This window comes from Mustela lutreola, chromosome 5, assembly GCF_030435805.1.
Source record: "Mustela lutreola isolate mMusLut2 chromosome 5, mMusLut2.pri, whole genome shotgun sequence".
NCBI classification, from domain to species: Eukaryota; Metazoa; Chordata; class Mammalia; order Carnivora; family Mustelidae; genus Mustela; species Mustela lutreola.
The window spans coordinates 138,217,527-138,240,243 of record NC_081294.1 but is presented as its reverse complement, the minus strand read 5'-3'; the positions used below and the strand labels follow the sequence as shown (position 1 = coordinate 138,240,243).

The 22,717-nt window shown below is 45.2% G+C and overlaps 1 long non-coding RNA gene across 3 annotated transcripts; it reads left to right on the top strand.

Annotated features, from left to right (window-relative positions):
- The first annotated feature begins 231 nt into the window (after nt 1-231).
- On the top strand, nt 232-11,312 carry LOC131832552 (uncharacterized). 3 transcript variants are annotated; one of them, XR_009354098.1, is made up of 6 exons: nt 232-434; nt 750-1,103; nt 7,349-7,655; nt 7,778-7,889; nt 10,049-10,276; nt 10,460-11,312. It is a non-coding gene; the product is annotated as an uncharacterized LOC131832552 (long non-coding RNA). The 3 variants fall into 3 exon arrangements; XR_009354097.1 differs by lacking the exon at nt 10,460-11,312 and having other exon boundaries at nt 10,049-10,305; XR_009354096.1 differs by lacking the exons at nt 10,049-10,276; nt 10,460-11,312 and having other exon boundaries at nt 7,778-7,956.
- The last annotated feature ends 11,405 nt before the right edge of the window (nt 11,313-22,717 follow it).

Below are 22,717 nucleotides of genomic sequence, written 5' to 3'. Positions count from 1 at the left end.
GAGGCATTTGAAGCTTTAAAAATACCCAAACATACAATGGCCTCTTGTTTAATTACAGTAATTATTCATCAGGCTCCAGATGTTAAGAAAGAAAAAAAAAAAAACTTTATCTTTTTATGATTAGAAGCATGAATCCTTTCAAATGTGTGTGTCACTGAAATGGAATGTATCTAATCATCAACTTGCTGTGCTGAGAGAATGCTGAATAAATAACTGAAGCCAATCCAGAGCCTTATTAAAAGGACTTGTTTCCAAACGGAGAGAGAAATACCTTCCATTTGGAAGAAATGAGCCCTTCATTTCAGTCCTACCAGCAAGTCAGCAGTACATGGGGCATTCTGGCCGCATCAGGACGCATTTGACAATGTCTGGTCCAATTCTTGTCCAGAAACCACTGATGGCTGTACCAGTAAGGCTGCTGCATTCTTCCCATGGTAAGTGAGCGGCCCAGGAACCACGGGCCCCCAGCGTACCCTGCCTCAGGTTGGGGGGAGGTGTGGTAAAAAGGGCAAGATGGCCTCCCAGAAAGCCAAGCCTGGGATTCCACAGCTAACAACTAATCCCTCAGGCCCTACCAAACCCCACAAAATAAATAGAAGGCAACAAACTCCTTTCTGACAGGACCACAAAGATGTATACTAATTGGATGTTAGCTACTGGAATGGTATAGACAGCCTCCAACATGGACCCAGTGATTTTTCACTTCCCGACATTCATGCTCTCATGGAGTCTCCTTCCATTCTGGATAGGGTCTACTGTGCAACCAAAAGAATATTGGGGAAATGATGGTATGTCTTCCCAGATCAAGACATAAAAGGCATTCTACCATCTTGCCCTTGCACTCTCGGGGAAGCCAGCCACATTGCCAATTAATACTGGATATACCCAATGGAGAAGACCATGAAGTGAGGGTCTAAGGACTCCTGACCACAGTCAACATTCATCTGAGTCCTAAAAGAGACTCCTTGTTCCAGTCCCTCCAGCCTGAGTCTCCTCTTTAGTGATTGTAACCTCGGATGCCATCTTGACTGCAACAACCAGCCAGAACCACCCAGCTAGGCCATTCCCAGATCCCTGGCCCAGAGAAGCTGTGTGAGATAATGGTGAGTGTTGCAAGCCGGTGAGTTTGGGGTTAATTTGTTACACAGCAATAGATAACTACTGTATTAGGTAACCTTCAACTTCTTGGCTTTTACCTTGAAGCCTCTCCATAAATAAAGTCACACATTTCATTTTATGGCTCAAACAATTACGTGTGTGTGTGTGAGTGCATGTGTGTGTGTGTGTGTGTGTGTGTGTGTGTGTGTGTGTGTGTTGGTGGAATCCATTCAGCTATTAGCCTTTAATCCACAATGCAGAATTCCGCTCAAGGATGCCAAGACATGCCATATTTATCAATTTTATGGACTCCTGCATTACCATATATACTTCATATACTTTTTCTGTCTGCATTTTGAAAGAAAATGATAGGTACACAAATGAGAGAATTTACTTTTAAGATATTTCTAGACTATCACAATGTTCAAGGTAATGTGCCATTTTAAATATTTTCATTAAAAAAAATTTTTTAAGCAATCTCCACACCCAACATGGGGCTCAAACCCCCCACCCTGAGATCAAGAGTTGCATGATCTACCAACTAAGCCAGCCAGGTACCCTCAAGGTCAGCTACCCCATACATGATATGTAGGAGATAGTCATAGATAAGGAGCAAAGTCCCTAACCTCAAAGAACTTACACTCCTGGAAATGAAAGTGCCAAGTGTCCATAAAATTAAAATTTCATTAAGAGCACATAATAAATATGTGTACAGGTAGTCAGCAACAAGCCAAGAGGTACTATTTAAAGTTTGGTTAGGGACGCCTGGGTGGCTCAGTTGGTTGGACGACTGCCTTCGGCTCAGGTCATGATCCCAGAGTCCCAGGATTGAGTCCCGCATCCGTCTCCCAGCTCCACGGGGAGTCTGCTTCTCTCTCTGACCTTCTCCTCGCTCATGTTCTCTCTCACTGTCTCTCTCTCAAATAAATAAATAAATAATATTTTTTAAAAAATAAATAAAGTTTGGTTAAATAACAGGTGGGACCCCAGATTGGCCAAAGAGGAACAGAGAAAGCCAGCTCAGAAGACGGGAACAGCCTGAACTTGGGCAGCCTCAGGACCTATAGAGAAAGAAAGGTCACAAAGTCCTATGCACAGACAATGGGCCTTGGATGTTGGGAAGAGGCCCAGAGTAACCAGAAGGTAACCAGAAAGAGACATGAGAGTGAAAGAGAGGCTGAAAGCAGCACTGCCAAGAGGCTCTGGTCTAGTCTAGACACAAGGGGAGGAACAAGGGAGGAAGCAAAAATTAGGGAGGGACTGTGACAGTGCCAAAGATGGGCTTCCGTGAGCCCTGCAGGGATTCTCAGGTCCCTAAATTTAATCACCAAGAGGATCAAAGGAGGAGCAGGGAAAAGTGGGAGAGGTTAGAGCAGAAAAGGAGACATAGGACGCCTGGGTGGCTCAGTTGGTTGAGCGACTGCCTTCGGCTCGGGTCATGATCCCGGAGTCCTGGGATCGAGTCCCGCATCGGGCTCCCGGCTCCAGGGCGAGTCTGCTTCTCCCTCTGACCTCCCCTCTCATGCTCTCTCACGCTGTCTCTCTCTCTCTCAAATAAATAAATAAAATCTTAAAATAAAAAGAAAAGAAAGAAAGAAAAGGAGACATAGGTGATTGAGCCTGAGATAGGAACAGGGTTTTTGACAGAATCAGGGACTAAGAGAAAGGCTGCCAGGAGGGAAAGGAGGCAAGGAGGGGAGACGCAGGTCATTTAAGTACAGATACAGATACGGACACCCTCAGGCCTTCTACGAGGCCATCCTTGGACTGCAGGTGAGCGCTTAGATGTGCACTGAAACTGTCAGGCGAACTTGCAAATAAATTATAAAGCCATTTACTGAGAGATGCAAATATTTTTTATATCCATGGATAGAAATATTGAAAAGCTCCAAATTAGATATTGCACACCCAAAACAAAACAAAACAAAACCTGCCTTGGTTTTTTTGTTTGTTTTTTGTTTTGGGGTGGGTTTTTTGTGGTTTTTTTTTTTTTTTTGACAAATGCACTTTCTCAACAAACTCACTCTGACTCCATCCCTACCCCGCAGTAGGTTTCTTTCTTTCTTTTTTTTTTTTTATTTGTCAGAGATAGAGGGAGAGAGAGTGAGTGAGCACAGGCAGACAGAGAGGCAGAGGGAGAAGCAGGCTCCCTGCCGAGCGAGGAGCCCGATGTGGGACTCGATCCCAGGACCCTGGGATCATGACCTGAGCTGAAGGCAGCTGCCTAACCAACTGATCCACCCAGGTGTCCCTGCAGTAGGTTTCTAAACAAACTCTCCGCTTGTCACTTTAGGAAATGGCTGGCGAATATCATTACTTCACCTAGTATCCTAATCCCACCTTCCAGCAACTCAGAGAGAACAAACCCAAACCAGACTGACTCCCTGGCAACCTGCGAGTTGAGTGATACACCACGTTCCCACTGATTTCAATGCACTGCTTTCCTGGCCTACCCACAAAGCTAAGCGCTTAGCGTGAACATTTTCCACAGCTCAAAGACAGAGCTCCTTGGATCAACAATAAAGCTTTCATGCAAAGGGAGAGTTTGAATCCAGATCTTCAAGTTAGATGAATGGAAAACCCGGTAGCCTGTATATACATGAGGCAAACGTTTCCCAAATACAACTTTTTTTGCAGATTAGAACTGGCCCCGGCTCAAACAGCATAGAAAAATAATGTTAACAGCAACAACATACCAGGCACCTAGTGGCACCATTTTTGGTCCTGTTGATACAGTAACTCACTTCATTGTTACCCTAACACTAGAGAAGGCTGAAATCAGCGTCTCAAGAGCCAAGACTTGATCTCAGGCAGCTTCAGAGCCTGAGCTCCTGAGCACTGGGTCTGAAGAGTTTTCCAGGTACCTTTTGCAGTCATCTCTGTATCTGCTTCTACTGCTGCTGTAACAAATAACCACAAACTAAGTTGTGATGACCTAATACCGTATCCCTTAGAGTCTAATTCCCTAATGACTTTGCTGACTCTGAGCAATTCGGCCTCCTCCTTCTGCTTTTATGGGACCCCTGTGATATTGGGCCCACCGTGGAAATCCAGAATCATCCCCATTTTAAGGTCAGCTGATTTGCAGCCGTAATTCTCCTCTGCATGTAACCCGATGTATACACAGGTCTCAGGGATGAAGACACGGACAGTTTGCTGGGGCCAGGATTAGTCTGTCTGTCACACCCACTAATGCTGGAAGTAAGGAATCTAAGAATTCAAGCAGATTTCAAATTCTGGAAATTAGAGTGATCAATCAAAGAGAGGTGAGTGGGGGAGATGAGAAGGAACTGTGGACAGGCTTTTTCACATGCATGACTGAAGGCAGACTCTCCGATCCATCTCCCGGTCCCTGACATTTGACCATCCCTGTACAACCTCCTCATTCGCTCCCTGAGAGTGAACGGTAACCAGCTTTCTCGCACCACCTTCCTAGCAGCTCAGCCAGGCAAAATCAAAACGTGGCTTACTCTTACCACCCTGAATCATCATTATTCAACAGTCTCTCACATTTGGCACCATGAATGTAGTCGGTCCCAAGCTACTATTGGGACAACAAAATTAAAGCTTCTGTACAGTGAAGGAAATAATCAACAAAATAAAAAGACAACCTACTGAATAGAAGTAGATTTTTGCAAGTTATCTGGTAAGGGGTTGATACCCAAAATATGTAAAGAACTTCTATAACTCAACATCAAAAAAACCAAACAATGTAATTTAAAAATGGGCAGAAGACATGAATAAACATTTTTCCAAAGAAGGCATCCAGATGGCCAACAGACACATGAAAAGATGCTCAGCATCACTCATCATTAGGGAAATGCAAATAGAAACCACAGTGAGATATCGCTTTTACCAATCAGAAATGGCTAGAATGAAAAAGACAAGAAATAATAAGTATTGGCAAGGATGTGGGGGGAAAGTAACCCTCATGCACGGTTGATCAGTATGCAGACTGGTATAGCCACTGCAACAAATAGTTTAATTTCCTCAAAAAGTTAAAAAAAGAATTATTGTACAAGCCAGTAACTCCACTGCTGGGTATTTACCCCCTAAAAACCAAAACACTAAATCAAAAAGATAGATGCACCCCTATGTTTGTAGCAGTATTATTTATAATAGCCAAGATAAGAAAGCAGCCCAAGTGTCCATCTGGAGATAAAGGCATAAAGCAGATGTAGCAAATACAGACAATGGAATAGGATTCAGTCCTAAGAGTAAGATCTTGCTATTGACAAGAACATGAGGGTATCACGCTAAGTGAACCAAGTCAAACAAGTCAAACAGACAAAGACAAATACCATATGATTTCGTTCATATGTGGAATTTAAGAAACAAAGAAAAAAAGACACAAATTATTAAACTGTAAAGTACAAACTGGCAGTTGCTGGTGGAGAGGTAGGTGGATGGGGGAATTAAACAAAGCATGTTAGGAGTATAGTTATCATGATGAACACTGAATCATGTGCAGAAATGCTTAATCACTCTATTGTACACCTGAAACTAACAGTGCATGTGAATTATACTTCAACAATTATACTTTAGTTTTTTTTTTTTTTTCTTAACATAAAAATAAATAAAATTAGAAAGGCAAGAAGTTTAGCTACTAAAAAAATACACTTTTTGTTAGTTTCCAACAGCCGTTCTCTTGAGTCAGGTCAAGAAAGACAGCAACATTCTGGTCATATGGAGTCTTAAAACACACACACCTTCTGGAATATTAAAAAATTCAGGTAAACGTAAGCCTGTAGTTCAGGTGAGAATGCCATGTTTCCAACCCAAAGGTAACTGACTGTAACATCTTGGTTTCCCTTTGGTCTCCTTCCTTTGAGGAGAAGGGAGAGGAAGCGACAGGGGCCATGAATAGGCCCAGCGGGTCTCCGTCAGGCCCGACTTCCTCCTGGGGCCCTTTACTCTCGGTCAAGTCCAGGACCTCTCTCAGGGTGTGAGAGCCCCAGGACCCTCTGCACTCTCTGCTCACTTCTCTCGTGGTGCTGCCCTTGCCTCTTGCAGGGAAAAACCTGACCTGCAATGCACCAAGCATTGCCTCCAGGCAATGCTCCCACCAGGATTACAGGCCTAAGCTAAACTCCAAGAGGAATTTCATCAATCGTGTCTGTAAGGTGGAGATGCAGGGTACCATGGGAAAACAGAGCAGAGGGGCCCAAGCGTCTCTGGGCAAGTGAGAATCCAGAAAAGTCTCCAAGGACGAGGTGACACCCCCCCCCCCACACACACACACCGAGAAATGCAGGATGAGGGAATCCTCCCTGTGGCCCTTCTGGGAGATGCTGACAGGGGACCCAGTTCATAGGCGGAGAGGAAACCGAACACGGGGATCCAGTGCCTTTGTCCTGCAGACCATTGGGAGTTATTGAGGGATTTTACAGGGAACAGACAACATCCAATTTGTATTTAGAGGCACCCTGGCTGATGCATGGACCTGAGGGTTCCCTGACCAGAAGCTAGTTAAGTGACAGTGGCTAAGAGATAATAGATCCAATAAATAATTTAGGCTAGAAGAACAGGAACATGTGTGATGCAGAAGATGCAAGTAGCAAAAATAAACAAACCAAGGAGAGACCTAGAGTTCCACCTCGGGTAAAAAGACGGTCAGATACTTATGCAGACGTCCAGCCTTCCATGGGATCCCTAGAGCCCCTGTACATGACTCCCCCAGTCCCCACAGGCTCAGGTGTGCTAAGGTCTGACTGTACGGTATCTAGATGTGTATGGAGGTCTAGATTTACATTTCATTAGTTTGTTTTTCTTTTACTGCTTTGCAACGATGATGTATTACTTTGTAATTTAAAAAGCTATATGGGGGGGGGCACCTGGGTGGCTCAGTGGGTTGGGCCTCTGCCTTCAGGTCAGGTCATGATCCCAGGGTCCTGGGGTCGAGGCCCGCATCGGGCTCTCTCCTCAGCAGGGAGCCTGCTTCCCCCTACCTCTCTGCCTGCCTCTCTGCCTGCTTGTGATCTCGCTCTCTCGCTCTCTCTCTCAAATAAATAAATAAATACATCTAAAAATAAAAAATAAATAAAATTTAAAAAATACAAAGTTATACATATATTGAAAATGCATTTACAAAAATGGTCTGAGGAGAATCCCAGCTTTTCAGAGCGACTACCATAAGCATCTACAGTTTACATAAAGCTGTTAGAAAAGAAAGAAGGTGCATGGCAGGCACTGGCATATTTTAAGTCGAGTCTACCTATTAAACTAAATTTTGATGCAATTTTTCTTATAGCTCAGGATATTCTGAATAGAAACATCAGTTTGGAGGTGTCTGAATTATCCAACAAACATTTCTGGAGGGTTACAGGAAAGCGGGCAAATCCTCAGCCCTCGGACCAGACATTGGTTATATGGCCGTTGGGAGGCAAATGGCTTACGCTAAAGTAAACCATATTTGGTAATTAAGATGTTGTGCATGGACCCCGACTGCTTATCTCTTCGGAAACATCCTACTAAGAAAGATCAGAAAAATCACAGAGCTGAGCTGTCAAAAGCTATGTGTGGACTGGGAGGGAGGACAGAGGGGAGCACGGTGAGAGGTGGGTTGTTGGTTTTTTTATGTTTGTTTTTTTTAATGCTACTAAAATTAATGGCACTATTTTCACACTTGGAAGGTAGACAGTGTGACTATAATACAAGCAAGGCTTCTTCCTCTCCCCAGGGACCTGGGCCTTGAACAAGGTATAAATGATCCCCATGTCGTCTTGGAAGAATAAGTAAACAGCCTTTTCCAGAATGGCAGCAGCCCGATGAATGGAGATATGCTCTTATTTGTGAGAAATCTCATATTTAGATGGGAGCCTGCCCACACAAAGATGTGCTCTCACCTGTCCTGCCCAGGCAAGAGGTTCCAGGGCCCTGCATGCAGTTCCTGGTGACAGTGGAGGCGGGGGTCGGGGGCGGGGGCTGACTTACTCATTACCTCTTTAATCCCTAGCATCTGTATTATTACATTGTTCAACTCACTGGAAGAAGAATTTGGGGTCCTGTTTAAATTGGGGCTTTGGAAGATATTTAAAACAAAACAAAACAAAAATAAAAACAAAAACTGAGGCTCTAATTATGGATACATTACTTTTAATGTAAACAGTTTCCAGACAAGGAGAAAGGGGATTGGTATGATTTCTGAGTGCCCTATTTACATCTGGGAATCCAGAAATCCAAGCCCATTTATGCTTACATTTCAAGTGTGGATGTAAAGCACCTAGAAAACAAATGTTTTTGGGGGCGCCTGGGTGGCTCAGTCATTAAGCATCTGCCTTCGGCTCAGGTCATGATCCCAGGGTCCTGGGTTCGAGCCCCATGTCCAAGTCCCTGCTCAGTGGGGAGTCTCCTTCTCCCTCTGTCCCTCACCCCTCTCATTCTCACTCTCTCTCACATAAGTAAATAAAATCTTTTCTTAAAAAATGTTTTCCACTCTGAGGCGGAGCCTAAGGTGGAATTTCTTTAAGAACAGCAGAAACACCCACCCCCCAAAGCAAGGGATCTAGGCATCAAATCAGAAATGATCCAAGGACTACCCTGAGACACAACGCAGGGACCTGAATGCCAGCCAAGTGTGGCTCATCTTTATACAGTATAAGTTCTTAAAGTCATTGAGAAAAATAAGTGGAGAAGCAAAGTCTTCACAGCGGTATAGGGTCAGATCAATGGAACAGGGAGAGTCTGTTTCCTCACTGGATGAAAATGAACTAAATTCAAAATCAAGTTGACATTCAGAGAAGTAGCTATTTTCCTCACCTTCTGAATGCCTTCCTGTAAGCAGGCGGAGTTTTCACTCCTGTCACTGATCTATGACCAACCAATTCTTAACGTCAGCAGCCTCAGAAGGGCAAAGCCATCTCTTTCGTGCTTTTTCCTATACAAAAGCCCCTCTTTGAAATGGTGTTTTCTGGGTGGGGTGGCTCCTTGGTGGGAGAAGGTAAAGCTGGGGGGGTTGTGGGGGTAGGGGACAGGGAGGGTGTGGAATTTTAGAGATGGTGCATCCACCTCCAGCCACAAGGGCCCCTTGTCCTGCACAATTGCAGCCCACACAGCTGTTACCCTGTGCGCCTCATCAGATTATGAGTCTCCAAAAACTCCTTTGATTCCCTGTCAAACACAGGCAACAAATAAGCAGGTAGCAACCACCATCGCAACTGGGTTAATAAGAGAAACCAGGGCGACTCTCTAGCCTGCCCAGGTAGCTCAGAGACCTCCCTCTACCAGTCAGGGACCTCAGAGATTTTCCTGTGGCCCCAGCAATCTAATGTAATGAAGGCTTGGGACTCTGATCAGCACAATGCAGCTGAGGGGCTTTGCCCACAGACTTTGCATCCAAGGAAATGAAAGGAAGGGGATGGTGAAGCTCCCCTAGGAACCTAGCTGGGTCCCCCTAAGAAGCCCAGCTGTGGGGCTAGGCAGCCAAGGCAAGAGGGAGACCGAGAGATGCCCTCTGAACCGTCTTTGGGCACAGTGCAGCGGACGGAGAAGAGGGTCTGTTGATCGTGTGAACAGGGAAGGCACTGAGCTCAAAGCCTCACACAGATTCAAAACAGGAAAGATTTTTATCTTCCATGAATATTTAATTCTCCTGAAAGCCAACCATCTGCATATCACAATGCCCCAATGCACGCCTGCGGATTTTCTCCGTTGTCTTTCAAAAGAAAACAGACCATTTTGTTCTTCCTGTGATGCCTTGAAAGTTGCTTAAATGAGCATTGATCCCTTTGATCTCACGAGTGTGTGTATTTTAAAACAAAGTCAGCACGGCTACTTCCATCTATATGGTGGCGGGGGTGGGGGGGGCACAAAGGGGGCACAGAACAATAGAGGGAAACCACGTCGGTTTCCATTGTTGTTTTGGGTTTTTTTTTTTTTCTGGTGGCCTGTATCGCTATTCATTGACATTTTGAAGGCTGTTTAATTTTTGTTCGTGTCTTTTTATCTTCAGCTTCATGTGAATTGAAAAAGACTTCCATTGATCAGCAACCTACTGGGTTCTCCTATATCCTGCCCACCCTGTTGCACCTTACAAGCCTACAGCTGTCTGGGGCTTAATTATGCATGCACGCCTGCCAAGCCCAGAGGCCAGGGGGGCCTCAGCAGACCACACTTTCTCACTTGTTTCTGTGGTCATTATGACTGGGGCAGATCTCTACTTCTGAACCCATTTTGCAGCGTAAGCACACACCTCTCTCCCTCTGTTACAACCTCCATTGGCCTCTGCTTCCTCAGGAAGGAGCCCATTGCCAAGGTTAAGTCTCCTGGAGATGTCAGAAGGGTCCTTCCTGGGTTTGACAGATCTTTTTTTTACCTTCGTGGCCATGTTCAAAGGTAGAAAAATGATGTTATCCCCCACCAGTTTTCTTCCAGATGGTTGGGAGCTTAAAAAAAGAAGAAGAAGAAGAAGAAGATGAAGACGAAGAAGAAGAGCAAACAAGAATAGTTAACCAGATGCCGGCATCTGGGTGGAAACAAAGCAAGCTTAGAGCCAGGCATGTACAATGAAAAGGAGTAGCAGGCAGCGGAGCTTCCCCCCTGCTGAAAGAAGGAAAGGGAGACTACGGAAAGCAGATTTGTTAAGGATGCACATCAGAGCCTTCGGGGAAAGCTTTTCCAGCCTACCTGAAGGATCTCAGTCTTTGAAGAACAAAGCCTCAGGTGAAAGCATGGAGCTAGGCAAGGCACCGCGCTAAAAATAACCGAATTAGTGTTACTCTGAGTTGCCCTTCATCAAGAGATGGGCCCACAGAGTAACCAGCTCCTACAGAATGGCAGGTGCTGCTTGTACCTACAAGGGAGGAATGGTCAGAGACACCGACACTGTTTTGTAAATGGAACACAAAATTAAACGCCCAGGTTGATCTCATCGAAAATCACGGGCTATTCTGGGCTCTTAAAGCTTTAAAAAAAAAAAAAATTTATAGAAATGTACGGAAACTTCAGAAGTAAGCAGGAATCCATGATGGGATGATTTACTGTGACAATTTTAAGACATAAAAATCTCAGGACGCCTGGATGGCTCAGTTGCTTGAGTGTCTGGCTCTTGGTTTTGGCTCAGCTCATCATCTCAGGGTCCTGGGATGGAGCCCTGGGTCAGGCTCCACTCTCAGCAGAGACACTGCTTGAGAGTCTCTCTCGCACCCCTCCTACTCACGGGCACACGTGCACACTCACTCACTCTCGCTCTCAAATAAATAAATCTTTAAAAAATAAATAAATAAATAAAAACCTTTGGTGACAATTTGGCATTCAATTGGATGATTTCTATTGGAAGAAAATTCTTAACAAACATTTACATCAAATACTTAGCATGTACCATCTCTATTACTTGAGGCAGATTCTATTACTATTACCATTTTACAGATAATGGCACAGAGACCCAGAGAAGGACACTTTTCACAGACTGATGGCCTCCATGTGGCAGAGCTGGGATTTGAACACCGTTGTCTCAGTCCAAAATCCATGCACATAACAGCTACTGTATTTTGCCCACCTAAGAACATTTGACTCAAATACTCTCCCCAGCATGTTTTCTCTGTCTCACAGATGTATACCAAGTGCCAAGCACTGTTAGAAGCTTTTCACAAGTACCTTCTAAGGTAAGTGTATTTTTTTTTTTTACCCCATTTTCCAGATAAGGGCTTCATGCTTACCTGGTCTGCCAAAGAGTTCTGAAATCTCAGCCGGCTTCGGAATCACCTGGAGGACTTTTTTAAGCGGAAATTGCTGACCTCTACCCACAGTGTTTCCAGTTCAGAAGGTCTGGGTTGGAGCCCAGGAATTTACCTTTTTTTTTTTTTTTTTTAAAGAATTTATTTATTTGACAGAGAGAGATCACAAGTAGGCAGAGAGGGAAAGGAGGAAGCAGGCTCCCCGCTGAGCAGAGAGCCCGATGTGGGACTCGATCCCAGGACCCTGGGATCATGACCCGAGCCGAAGGCAGTGGCTTAACCCACTGAGCCACCCAGGCACCCCAGGAATTTACCTTTCTAACATGCTGAGCTGATGCTGCTGGGCTGGGGGCCATACTTTGAGAATCACTACACCAGGCGGTACTAGTATTATTTATAACTAATAGGGACAACTGATTATCCAGATCCTTCACATATATGTTACACATTCCCATCCTCAGAAGGCAGATATTTTCCCCATTTTATAGCTGCGAAAAACCGGGTTCTAAAAAATTGGGGAATCGGATCACACCGATGGCCAACAGCAGAGCCAAACTCAAATGGAGAGCTGAGCATCAATGCTCAGGCTTTTCTAAGGAGGTCCACCCACACTTCCAGGCCAAACGGTCTACTAAACCAAGTGCAGAGTTACTCCAGGATGTGCCGTTAGACTCGATGCCAATGTCATACAACGCACATTAGTAATTATGATTCCCTGGAAGACGCCAAATAGTGCCACCATCCTTAATACCTAGCTTAGAAAATAAAATTACTTTGTGCATGGTACAGTGTGTGAAATGACGAGATACATGCCATCAGTAAGGAAAGGATTTTCATAATCAAAAATGCATTTAGTATTAAGAAAAAAATTTAAGTCAAAATATTAGAAATCTCATCTACTCTCCTCGTGAACAGAAATATAGAAGAGGGCACCTGGGTGGCTCAGTGGGTTAAGCCGCTGCCTTCGGCTCAGGTCATGATCTCAGGGTCCTGGGATCGAGTCCCGCATCAGGCTCTCTGCTCAGCAGGGAGCCTGCTTCCTCCTCTCTGTCTGTCTGTCTGCCTCTCTGCCTACTTGTGATCTCTCTCTGTCAAATAAATAAAGAAAATCTTTAAAAAAAAAAAAAAGAAAGAAACATAGAAGAGATGGGTGGGGACTCCTATTTATGAGTATACAGACTTGTCCCTTTAAGTTTCTCAGTCGGATAGGGCTATTAACTAGAATGGAACCAAAGATCACATGCTTGCTCACCTCCCAGTATCAAGTTAGCAGCTATATTTAAATTATTATTATTAGTCCATCCAAAGACGAGCCGGTGCCCTGTAGCCCAAAGAGTACCACGAAGTCCATTTGCACAGTTCATTTCCTTGAGTTTTATGCTGAGGAAGAGAAAAGAAGTCCAATTGCCTGAGAGAGATTTTTTATCTACCATATCGCTAACTAACGTCTTTTTTCCCCTCAATTGGAAATTAAACTCATAAGCGTCACTTTTTATCTGCCTCAAGTGTATCAGTGTAACATGAATGCTAACTCATGATCCACTAATGTCTGAAGCAATCTCTCAAACCACATTTTTGAAATTGCCATTTTTACACCACTTTGCAGAAAAGAATGACCCAATAAACATTCATGCCTTAGTAGAAACGCAGAGAGTTCGATTTGGGCTTCAAACCAATCTGAAATGGAATTCCCACTTGGTATCCACCTCCCTGAATAGGTTATTTAACCTCTCTGAAGGTCACTATCTCAATGGGTAAGATCTCAGGGATGCTAATATCTACCACATGAACTTGTCCTGAGAACATCTGAGAATGTCTTAGGAAATAATGTTTGTGGACCTTACCCACTTCCATGAAAATTTATATTTGAAATGTTTTATCAGTGCCCCTTTCCTTCCATACATATACATATAAATTCTCCTTTTAAAAAAAAATACACACACACACACACACACACATATATAATATATTCTCTATATATTCTTATATATAGGTATGGATGTGGGGTTTGGACACAGGTATGGATATAGAGTTGTAACCTGTATTTTCTCATTGCATCAGATTTTATATTTTTTTGCTTTGTACTTCTTCCCATACACATTACTCTTTCTTGTTATTTGCCTTTTCATTAATCGTCTGGTATAGGATTACTTTACTAGAAAATCACATGCTTTTCATATCCCCTATTGGGAACATTTGGGTTTCCCCTACTTTTTCGTACAGAAAAACTAAAGAATGTCCTTTGTTTTCTTTTTTTGTTGTTGTTAAGATTTTATTTATTTATTTGACAGAGAGAGATCACAAGTAGGCAGAGAGGCAGGCAGAGAGAGAGAGAGGAGGAAGCAGGCTCCCCGCCGAGCAGAGAGCCCGATGCGGGACTCGATCCCAGGACCCTGAGATCATGACCTGAGCCGAAGGCAGCAGCTTAACACACAGAGCCACTCAGGCGCCCCTGTCCTTAGTTTTCATAGAGTACTTCTCTCTCATGTCTTTGGATCATCCCTTCCTTGCCTGGGAAGTGATGGAATTAGAAGACCACATCCAGGGGCGCCTGGGTGGCTCAGTGGGTTAAGCCGCTGCCTTCAGCTCAGGTCATGATCTCAGGGTCCTGGGATCGAGTCCCGCATCGGGCTCTCTGCTCGGCGGGGAGCCTGCTTCCTCCTCTCTCTCTGCCTGCCTCTCTGCCTACTTGTGATCTCCCTCTGTCAAATAAATAAATAAAATCTTTAAAAAAAAAAAAAAAAAAAGACCACATCCAAAGGAATCGTGGAAAGGAGAAATACATTTTCAAACATGGTTCAAATCCATCAGAGCTTCTCAACAAGTTATGGCACCGAGGATGATGTCCTGTTTTGTGAATTCACGGGTCATTGCTCTCCATCCACCTTTCCGTTCTTCTCCAAGGAGAGTTTTTCCAAACCAATCCCACGCTTGGCTCACATGAGATGCTGTTTTTATGAAGGCAGAAGGTACTCCAGATCACGGGGAAGGAGGTCAGTCAGAAATAACCAGGTCACAAACAAACCTGACTGAAAGATAGTGCTCGAAAAGACAGTCACTATCCTATTCATTCTACTGTGCTTTGACCTCCATTTACCCTAACCTGTCAGAAACCATCTATTAATAGAAGGTGTGGAACAGAACCTAAAATAAATAACAAGTGCTGGGTTCCCCATTGTTAGATGCCCTTGAAGTGCCAAGGGTCTACTTTTGTCAAAACAAAATACACTGCTCCTGGGATGAGTATTTCCTAGCAGATGTCCAAGATTAACAAGGATGCCCAGGTAAGATACACACTTTAAGAGACAAGGCTGTGTTACAACCCCGGAATGAGGTAAGCCTGAAAGAAAGAACATGCATTGTTTGCTCCTTCTGGGAATAATAGGTCATAAGCTATTCTTTACTGGGAAGTCAATGCAAATAAAAACATTAAAAAGTAGTAATTCATTGGTTCAACAATCATTTGGTAGGTGCTTACTGGATGCTTATATTGTTCTAGAAGCTAGGGAGTTTGGCCAACAAAATACCAAGATACCTACCTTCATCAACCTTACATCCTGCTGAGGTTTTAGAGGGGTTTGAGGAAGCAAAGAAAAAACATTTCCAGTTCTCCAGAAGAACATCTCAAACATGTTGATCCCTAATTTAGCTCATTGTCACTTTTCTAAATGTTAGACCTTGTTGGGAACACCCATGATGTCATCCCCAACTCTCACCTGATGCAAATCACACAGGCCGCTCAAACAACCAGGAGCTCCCTACTTCCCAGAGCAGGCCACTGCCTTTTTGTATATGGCAAAGTAATTGGAAATTCCTTTAAAATAAGAATTTCCCTCTGTAGCTACAGAGTACCATCCAATGATGAAAGATGGTGATGCCCCGAGCTTGCAGCCAGTGCTAAGATGTTAGCCTCATAAGGAGAGCTGGACTTCCTTCCTAGGGCGGTGGAAGAGACAAGCCCATCTTTACCCAGTTACACGGCAAGTACAGCCCCAGCCACCACCACGCACCTCCTCCCCCGCCCCCGGGGCTGCTACTTCTCCCAGCGATCCTCTTCCATGTTAGGTTTGATTTCTAAGGATCTTGCCAACAAAAGCACTTATCTTGCACCAATTTCAGACATGTTACAATACTATGAAGAGCCGTGGGGGTAGGGACCCTCCTTCTTTTGGTATTTTCCACAGTGTCTTTTAGGGCATCTAAGAGAATCATTTTTTATTGTCTAATGTACTTCACGACAGTTTTGAAATGTAACCATTCAATGCTTGTATTTTAGGAGGGTGTATGGTAACAATAAAGAAACACACACATACCCACGCACACACATCATCCCGACAGGGTCGATCAAGATTAAATTTCCCCCCCAGGATGAAAGGGAGAGATTTGTGCGGAAACAGGCAGGTCCCTGCCCCTAACGACTCCACGGTTTGAAGACCGCGCTGTATCTTTGCTTCAAAAGGCTGCAGTTCATTACGGCATTCATGTCAGAGACCAATAAAAAAAAGCACCAGGGAGAGTGATTTGGGGTTCCTTGAACACAACGAAATTTGTTTTCCGCTAAAGATGAACACAAAGCTTTGTATCCACAATTTAAGCACATTAACGACGACCCTTTCTCGGGCCCCATTTACGAATGAAAGAGAGCGCGCGCAATTATATACACAGCCTACATATAATATATATATAATTATTATTAGCCACCACACAGTAAGGTTAATTGTTGTCTCTCTGAACACTTCTTCTGCAAGCCGTGGATAAATCCCACGCTGAATAGAAGTGGCTCGTATTTAGGTCACGCAAAGTCATTGCCGTTTTTTAATTTAAACTGCGCACCAGATTAAAACACAAGAGTATTTCGGGAGGACAATTCTGAAGGAGCCGCAATAGGCAGTCATTTGGCGTCGAAAGTTTCCACAGCACACCCCAGGGACGTGTTAATCAAAGCTTTTTAATGGATTCAGTCTGATCCGTGACAGGCTTTGTTCCAGAGACGGCATTCGCTGGCTGGGGCTCCAAGTTATCAATAAGACACAGTAATTGCAGGGAGTGATTGAGCCGCATTTCTGGGACCTCATGCCATTCCGCCCTTGCTTATTATTGGCAGAAGCGCCTTGCAGTACAAGTCAAAAGACGACTTGTTTCTTCCTGTCATCTCCCAACATACAACGAAGGGAAATTAAGCAACCAAAAAACCTGACAGGACTCCATTTAAAACAACAACCAACAGCAACACGCACTACCATCTCCAATTCCTAAGTCTCTGTTTGAGACTTTGAAGCTGGGGCTGGGCAGCCCATCTTTGCACCCGATCAAATAAATCTATTTTAACCAGAGCAGGCAGGCGAAGCTCCTCTGTGGGGAGCTCCTCTGTGGGCTTGGGCCCGTTCTGCCGGAGCTGGCTCACCAAGTTCTTTATTATTACTCCCAAGTCAAAGCGGCCACAGGCTAAACTAATGACAGGCTCACATTGGTCACCTCCAGGGACAGCGAGCTTTTCAGTCATTTAAGAATGTTGACATTCCCCATCTGATAGAGGTGGTCTTGGTGCCTGTTCCAAACCAGGCATGTAATAGGGACCTAACAGTTGTTTTCTTTAATAAGTCACGATTCTCACTGTGGAAGATCAGAATCATTCCCCAGTAAGAGACGTCAAGGTGGGCGAGCCAAGGTGAAGGAATGTTAGAGAAGGAGCCAACCTCATTTCAAGAGCTTCTGCACATCCACAAGGCTGTCTTCAGCTCCCACGTCTCTGAGCTACTCTGTCGCCACTAAAGAGTCCCATACCTGGAGAGCCGGTGTCAACGCCTTAGAAAGCAAGGGCAAAAAACGACGAGACCACGTGTGGCTCGAGAGCCGGTCACACACTGTTTCCTTGTGTGCTGATGTGGCCACAGCTGTTACAGCCCTGCCCCAGGCAAGAGGTCGGGGAGATTTATCAGCCCCATTCAGGTCAGTTCTGAACCTACCCAGACACAAATGGCACCGCCTTCCTGTGTCTTTGGCCAGGAAATAAAACTGCCGAGAGACGCCAGCAGGTGATCTAACACTTCTAGCATTAGGACTCTTCGGGCATTAGCACGCTTACATGTCCATGAAATGTCTCCCGAACGGAGTCCAGCCTCCTTGGTGGGCTCCACAGTCCACCCACTTGAGACAAACTCTGCTCTCAGTCACGTCCCTTCTCCCCGGCAAACACCGTCCTACTTTGGTTGGTCGCGTAACACATCTTGGGATTTCATGCCTCATCTTTGTTTTGAACACTCCTTCAGCCCCAACCAGCCTCACTGCCCACTTGTGGAATTCCTGCTTCACCCTCGAGCGCCACTCCGATGCCGTCTCCCCACGGCGGTCAGAGTGAGCTGAGACAAGGGGCAGAGCCGCAGAAGGCTGGGGCACGAGGGTCGCGTGGTACCGGGGACCTCAGGGGTCACAAAGCTTTAGGGAGACAACTCAGCTCCAAGTCAAGAGGTCATTCGTCCTCAGAACGCCAAGCAATGGCCCACGATTTCAAGCAAGAGTGAACCTCTAAGAGTGACTAGAGAAGGCTGAGAAAGGAAAGAAACTCACCTGGGTTCTACCGCTGTGATGGCTGGCCAGGAGCACCTGCAGAAAGTCATCCAAGAAACCGTTCACCTCGCTGCAGGCTGACAGCTAGGACAGAACACTGGGAAAACCAAGTCCTTGAAGAGCACTGACACACATGGCTAGGCCTCCTCCTGGCCGCCATCTCCCTGTCTTTGCTTCTTTGCCCCTTGATTAAATTCGAGAACAGTGCTACTCAGACTTTAGATCGCTAGAATCACCTGGAGGGGTTAGCCATACAGACTGATGAGCACCTCCCCACCACACATAGCTCTTCTATCCAGTAGACCCGGGGTGGGGTGAGATTATTTGCATTTCTAACAAGTCCCAGGTGAAGCTGATGTGAACGGTCTGGCCAGAGCACAGGCTGAGAACCACTGTCTTGGGAAGTCACCTGACTCCCACTTCTCTCTGTTCTGGGGGTTATGGATGGAAGGACCAGAGGAAAAGGGGCGAGAAGACTGTAAGAAATGATTGCGATGGTCCTAATGAGAGATGAGAGCTCAAATTAGGGAGCGGCTGGAGGAATGGAGAGAGAAAAGAGAAAGTGAGCATTTACTGATTAACTAGATTTGGATATGAGAGATTAAAAAAAAATCAAGTATGTCCCTACATCTCGGGCTTCAGGAACTAAAAGATGTGTGTTTTATAAGTAGAAGGGACCTATGTTTGATAACTGGTGTCAGGAAGGAGACAGTGAAGCTGACAGGTTGGTACCAAAGGCAAAGGGATAAATGACACAACAAGGTCTGTGAGGACCTGGATCAGAAAGGAACAGCCCCAGGGGAAAGAGGGGAAAGGAACAGAGACAGTGAAGATCATTTGTGGACAGGAAGTTAGGAACCTGGGGAGTTCGTATTTGTCGTTTTCTTTGTGAAACAGATGAAGTTTCAGGATTTGAGAGAAACTAGTAAGGGAAACAGAAAAGTCAAGTGACTGGGAATAAGGACAACTGCTGAGTAGCACTGATAGAAGGGCAGGACATCCCTCCCATCTGGGAGGTGCAGGTAAGCTATACAACAATCCAACAAGTTTCCCACTGAATGTGAGCTCAAGGTCTGCCAGCTATTGAATGAGAGAGCCAAATTCAGAATCTGGGTCTATTGATTTTCACAACAGGTAAATAGTTTCCTTTCCAAGACAGAGTCTGTCATTACCAAAAATAGAGAACATGCTTTTTGGATAGGAAGGGAAAGGATCGGGACTTTCTTCCACCTTCTCTTCCCACAGGTGTTCAGAGCCTTCTGCGCTGTAAATGTTTGTGTCACTTGTCAATTCGGACACTGAAATTCTAACTCACAAAGGTAGGGACTTTGGAAGGTGAATGGGATTAATGCTCTTATAAAAGAGACCCCACACAGAACCTCCCATACCCGGCTTCCTCCTCCTCTATGCCAGGGATACAGTGAGAAGTCTGTGACCAGGAGGAGGGCCCTGTCTCAACCATAGTGGCACCCTGATTTCAGGCCTCCAGCCTCCAGAACTGTGACAAGATTTCTGGTGTTTATAAGCTGCCCAGTCTGTTTTCTCACAGCAGACAAGATGGAAAGAAGTGAAGAAGCTTTTCCTTAGATGTTTCTGGTAGCCCTCTCTGTGGGTACAACCCCCTACTTCAGTAAATTCATTAGCGATGGACTCATACTCTAAATAATTAACAACCCACCTCCAGGGTGCTTCCAGTTCTGTCAACAGGTATCATAAAAGTCTCCAAACAAAATGAATTTTAGCTACTATTTAAAGTAAAAGCAAGAGAGCCCGGGTGTGGAACCTTGTCCTTTCACAGGGGAAGAAGTTCAATCTCTCAAAAGGTAGAAATCGGGGGCGCCTGGGTGGCTCAGTGGGTTAAAGCCTCTGCTTTCGGCTCAGGTCATGATCCTAGGGTCCTGGGATCGAGCCCCGCATCGGGCTCTCTGCTCGGTGGGGAGCCTGCTTCCTCCTCTCTCTCTGCCTGCCTCTCTGCCTGCTTGTGATCTTTCTCTGTCGAATAGATAAAGTCTTTAAAAAAAAAAAAAAAGGTAGAAATCGTTGATTTTGCTGGTCCATTTCAGAGTCATTAGGGATTGCATTTCAAAGCTGCTTCCCAGAACAGTGCTGCTGTCTCAAATAAAGGCACACACAATCTTGAGAGTATGGGATCGGCCTGCCACGGTGGAAACGGCAGATTTGAACACAATTCAGAATAGGGTTACATAGTCCTGGTGTGGGAAAGCTTCCTGCACAGGTAACCTGAGAACATATTTAGAAACACTCCGCTGTTCTCAGCACCAACTGGATTGATCTGGTTTTGTCCATCCGTGCAAAAGCACTGGTCTGAAAACAGCTGCTTTAGATTCCCCCAAGGTGAAAACAAGCGCCACCCCTCAACCCACACACACGTGCACATAGGAGGGGCATCCGTCCACAGACCTCCATACACATTCTCTGGAAACTCGTGTAAGGGTGGCTAGCCAATGTCAAGCAAATTGAAAGCAAAGTCAGTCAGTGTGACATCCAGGTATGATTCCCAGTCTGGAGAGAAACAAGCATGGAAATAAAGGATTTGGGGGGTTATTTTTGCTTGAGGTCTTCAATCACAGGGGCCACTTCTGGAATATTCGGGCCACTTCAGTGATGGCTGATGGAAACCCATCTCCCTCCAATACAGTCTGATGACAACTAGAACCGTGAGCCCAGCCTCACAGGTGCTCAGCGCACCTCCAATAGGCACTTGTCTGCAGTCCCCGCTCAGGGTCAATTTTATTCTGCAAGTGGTTCTTGGAGCAATCTCCCATGATGAGAGGAGCATCAGCTCTTCTTCAATCTTTTGAGCAGCCCCCTTGAATGCTACTGTCACCGTTAGAAGAGTAGATACTTTCTTCTAATTTGATTCCTGAACCTGGAAGTCCACAGGGATAGCCTCACATTTAACCGTTTAAAATTTCCAGCAGGATCAAAGACCGCAGGAGAAAATGGTGCCATTAAGTGCCATGTTCGTATGTTAAGTTCAGGTTCTCAAACCTCCAACGGGGACTCCATACAGGCAGCAAGCCTGTTCCTTTTATCCCCAGTAGACTCTTGCCCATTTCTCAAGTTGACTATTTTGGAACTCCCCTCACCTCACAACTCGCACACCTCTGTCCTCACTCCCAGCATACAGCATTACCTCAGACTTCATGCAGAAAACAGCAATTAAACACAAAACCTCTCTCTCACCATCCCAAGCCTACCTTCCTACTCCACTGTTGTTTCTCATAAGCAATGAAGACCCCCTCTCACTAACCACCAACCTCTTTACTTGGAACGCCGACCCATCATTCTGCAAGAATCTCCCTTCCTTGGTCATTCTCTGCCTTTCTGCCGCATCCTCCAACTCCCAATTTCTAATGGGAAGTTTCCATTTGAGGTGCTGCCTTGTTGAGATTAAAAACAAACAAAAAACACAGCAACACATCTCCTCACCGCCCGTCTGTCCAGCCAGCTACTCCGCTTCAAGACCCCTCTGCACTCGGGTCTCCAACGGCTGTCTCATTCCCCACCCCCACCCCCACTACATTCTCAACACACCGCGCTGTCCTCCTAAGCCCACACCTGCTGAAACTGTCCTTGTCAGGTGTTCACTGACATCCAGGTCACCAAACCCAAAGGATGCTTTTCTAGACCTTTCAGCAGCTCTCCGAATACAGATGTTTACGCCCTTCCTCAGGCCTTCTTTTGCCTTGTATTCTCTCGAGGTTTCCCTCCTCCCATACCAGATGCTCTTCTCAGAATGTCTTGTGGGCTTCTTCTCCTCTGGAGAAGAAAGGATTAGCCCTGGGTCTCGCCTCTCTCCCCACCACAGGGCTACCTTCTTACAAGCGTTTCAAACCCATCTTTATACAATGACTTGCAATTTTCTTCAACACTTAGCTTAATGGTCTTCCTTTCCTCCCCTCTGAGCTCCAGGCTTGTGACTACACCATCCAATTGATGTCTCCACTTGTATTTCCCACGGACAATTTCAAACGACTCTGCCAACTACAGAGCTCTCGATGGTTCCCCTCAAGGCTGTACGTTCCTCCTCAAACACCCACCCAGTCTTCCTGTTTTAGGAATATCAGAACTAGCATGTATTTACAGTTTCTTATGTGCCAGTAAGCCAGTCAGCTACTAATCACCGCATGTAAACCTCACAGCATTCCTATGGAATAGATAAGTTTCTTATCCCTATTATATAGAGGAGAAAACCAAGACACAAAGAGATTAACTTTGTCAGGGTCAAAGTGCTAGTAACAATCTCAGACGGGGTGAGGACCCAGGCATTCTAGCTTAATGGTCAGTACACTACAATGTCCTCTTGCCAGAGACCTAAGAGTTCTGGTGAGTACTCTTTTTTTCCCACAACCCCT